Source organism: Haplochromis burtoni, unplaced genomic scaffold, assembly GCF_018398535.1.
Source record: "Haplochromis burtoni strain Fernald_Lab_line unplaced genomic scaffold, NCSU_Asbu1 Contig_121, whole genome shotgun sequence".
NCBI lineage: Eukaryota > Metazoa > Chordata > Actinopteri > Cichliformes > Cichlidae > Haplochromis > Haplochromis burtoni.
Window position 1 is genome coordinate 978493 of NW_024582482.1, and position 3966 is coordinate 982458.

Sequence of the window (3966 nt, forward strand, 5' to 3'; positions counted from 1 at the left end):
TTGACCCCCCGTGTTGAGACAGCAGGTTCGGTGCGGAACAAATGCTGCGGCTTTTTCATTGAAACTGTTCACGTTCTGCTCTTCATGCTTGGAAAGTTTTCCATTTCTTCGTGTTTGCCGTCATGCTGTGTTTGTTTATTTGAATGTACAGAATAATGCTGGTTGCAGGAATGCTATATGACCTTTAGCAAGACGCTGATACATCAGGAAGTAGACTGAAAGCGCTCCAGTTTCTCAGGTTCATTGCATGTCTCGTTTGATGCAAGTTGCATAAAATTGGCGTTTCCTGCATGTCAGAAATAAAACTCTGCATGAGTGTATAGTGAAGGGTTTGTTGGTGTCCACTGTAAGTGAAAAGAGGACTTTTAGAGCTCACTGTGACTTCTGCATGGCGACAGCCTTTTTTTTTTTAGTTTTGAGTTCCCCTTTGAGGCACACTGAGCTATTTAAATTCTATTTGCTAATTCTCATTCATGTCCTATTACTTTAAGAGATACTTGAGCTCTGCATGTCATTTTAAATTGGTCCTTTAGAGGGCAGTAATCACCTAGAAATGCTCCCAGCAGCACAGCGATCTCAGTGTGGGCACAGGCACACTCTGTCCCTCACTTTGTCTCTGTGTTAGCACAGATTTAACTCAAAGCACAAACTTTAGGTTGGTTTCTTAACACAGCGCTGACGTTTGTGCTCTAAAGTCAGAATTATATTCGCCTGATTTCTTTTCGCTCTTGCAAAGGTCAGGCAGCTTCCAATTTAGTTTAGAGTCAGTGTGATCAAAAATCCTGTGAGGCACTTGTGTGAGAATGCCGAGTCGGGTGTTGCTGGCTCATGCAGGTGGGAATATTGAGGAAAGCACATGTAAACAGGTGGAAACAGGAGATTTTTTAATATTTTGGCAGTGAGGAAAATGAGTGGCTGGATGAAGCAGGTCCCTGCATGCTTGTTATGCCCTTACCCTCGTGCTTTCATGAGGACAGATCAAATTACACCTGAAATTAAAGTGAACCTGCAGTGACTAGTCAGTCCACAGAAATCAATTTGGACTTCCTTTTTTTTTAATTTTTTAAATGTTTCCAGCTTCTCAAATGTCAGGCTTCCACTTTTCTCTTTCAGGTGTGCGATAGAAAACTGTACCCTGACTTTTTCACTTTTTTATGACATTTGGTAACCAAAGCAAATCCTCGATTAAACAAGAAGTCAATGGGCAGATTAATCCATAATGAGAATACTGTTAATTAAAGGCCTAAATTAAATGTCAACACGTAAAGGTCAACCCTTTTACTTTTACACTTAAACTGGCAAAACTCACATTTCTGCCTGCTCACATGCACATACTGCACATTTAAAGTGTCTAATATCAGAAAGAAGCTCCTGCACCTGAACGTGTGTCATGTCACAGCAGTACAGTGTGGGCTGCCACGTTTTCTGTGGCTTTGGCTCTGTGCTCCAGCACACTGGAGGTTGAAGTGCTGACTTTCAGCTTCGAGTGCAGCGCAGAAGGATAATGACAGGGCTACAGTTCTGTGCTGTTCAACACCCAAGCTGGAAGTAAACATCCTCCAATAAAAGCTGAAAGTCAGCACATCAGTCACACAGAAGACTGTCACTGTAAAAATATGCACAGGCTGCGATGTTTTTACACGTAATCAAACACTGTGCTGTGTGCACGGCCGCTGTGCGCTCTGATGTATGCAGTGTTTCACCAAAGTATCGTACACTGGTTTAAATTTGCTCCTTTGTTTTTGGGTATGATTACATCACCGTTAAAGCAGGCTCGGTCTGCCTAGTTTTATTTTCTGCTGCATACAGTCATGTGAAAGTGAAGTAAATGTTTACTCCCTCCATAGGATTGTAAAGGCAAGTAGCAGCCAGGTGCTGCTAATCAGATGTGCTTGGTTAATCATCAGCACCTGCTATAAAAGCAGATGTTTCACCAGTTTGCTGGTCTGAAGCACTCTGATGCGTGTTAATACATAGCTGCACTCTTGGCAGGAGTGGACGTCCCAGCAAATGAACCCAAGGTCAGACCCAAGGTCAGAGAAGCTGCAGAAAACCCCAGAGCTCCATCCCAGACTCTACAAGCCTCAGTTGGCATGTCGAATTTTCAGGTTCATTGCAGCACAGCAAGTATGGCTTGTTTAGAAGGGTTCCCAGGAGAAAGCCTCTTTTCTCTAAACATGGCAGCACGGCTCAGGTTTGCAGACACGACTCGTGCAAACTTCCAATCACAGTTTTCAGAGGAGTGATGGTTTGGGCTTGTTTTGCATCCCCTGGACCTGAGCACCTTCCAGTCACTGAGTCAAACATGAACTCCTCAGTGTACCAAAGTATACGCTACATGTCAGTCGAGCCATACTTCAGTTATTCCTGCTTCCACAGCCTTCTGAATCAAAGGGTGCACGTAGTTTTTTCACATGACTTAATAAAGTCCAGGGAAAACCTTTATTTACATGACAATACATTGTATTCATGTTAAACATGGTCAATGTTTCAAATAATGTGGTCAGTATGAAGGAAATGTTACGTTTGAGCCACGTAGGCTCTCAGGTTCTGGCAGTTTTGTCTTTTCTAACCCTTGACTTGATTGAAAGTCGGCATCTGTTCATCTCATCCCCCAGAAGATCCAACCACTTGAACATTTTGGGGTATCAAATGAAGAGAAAGTTGCATTAGGGTAGTGCAAAGGGAGATAAACATCTACCTGCACAAAGGCCTAGTAAAAAAATAAAAAGGAATTTAATTTGAACTTTAAATTCTGAGAAAATACTTTCATGGAGTCCAAGAATAAAACTATGAATCTACAAATGGGCACAATGGGTCCCCTCTAACTCACCAGGCCGTCGGCTGTTAGAGGAAATCCGTGCAGTTAGGAGTTGGAATACATAATTGGAATTGAGTATAGAGGTCTGAACGTTATACAGTAACACTGACAGTAATACCATCGCTGCTATCATCTGTTGGCATTACAGAAGGACTTGAAGGGAAACAGCAGAGTGCAAAGATGCCCATTATCATGCCTGAAACTCTTATTAGTATTCATTCGTCAAACCGTTCAACACGAGTATGAAAACATAGTGCCCACTACATACTGTAGTTTATTAGGATCCCTGTTAGATGTGCTGCAGAGCCCTGCTGGTCGTTCCGGGGTCTGCCCATAATATTACCATAACTGTGCTGGTGGTAATAAACAGCTGGAAATGTAATGTACTTATCTCATCTGTTTATGGGGAAGAAATGGTTTGACTGAAAACCTTCTGATATTCTGCTGTAAGCTTATAATCATTTATTAGGTTCCTAAATGCTCTTATTTCTAGTAGCGTTAGCAGCCTATAAGTACTTTTCTGTTCTCATTTCTCATGTAACTAGTTGCACAAATCATTACCCAGCAATATAACTACCCTTTTATATGCTAGGTGACCCGCATACTGTCAACACCTGGGTGTTAGCAACCATAGCGTAGCTTAGCCTAGTTTAGCATAAAGTCAGAAGACAGGGGAAGCAATTTTCTAGACTCTGACCTAATGTGTCAAAACCTGCCTCTCAGCATCTGTAAAGTTAAAGAATTTGTTAAAAAAAAGATGTTTAAATAAGTTTGGTAGGAAAAGGAAACAAAAATACTCTGAAAGCTGCTTTAATGTGAATTTACAGTTACCCTGTTGCTTTCTCAAAAGCTCCAAACTGGGAAGCGATACCTTTCTACAAGTTTAAGTTTCTCGGGGCAAGGCCACATTCATTTCCATGTAGCACACAATAAACCAAAGCTCCATAAATATTTTATGATAAACTCAGTTTGTTCTCTCCTTGAATTACAGTTGCTGCAATATTAATATGTGCAATTAATCCAGCCCACATGTTGCAGTTGTTGTAGTTACAGGAGAAACCAGTTTGTAGCTTGAGCCAAATTAACCTAAAAATGAAGTGTGTGTGTGTGTGTGTGTGTGTGTGTGTGTGTGTGTGTGTGTGTGT

General features: G+C 41.6%; 1 protein-coding gene across 1 annotated transcript in view; it reads left to right on the forward strand.

Moving 5' to 3' along the window:
* Positions 1-3966, forward strand: part of znf507 (zinc finger protein 507) — a 23990-nt gene that overhangs the window by 13012 nt on the left and 7012 nt on the right. The window lies entirely within an intron of this gene.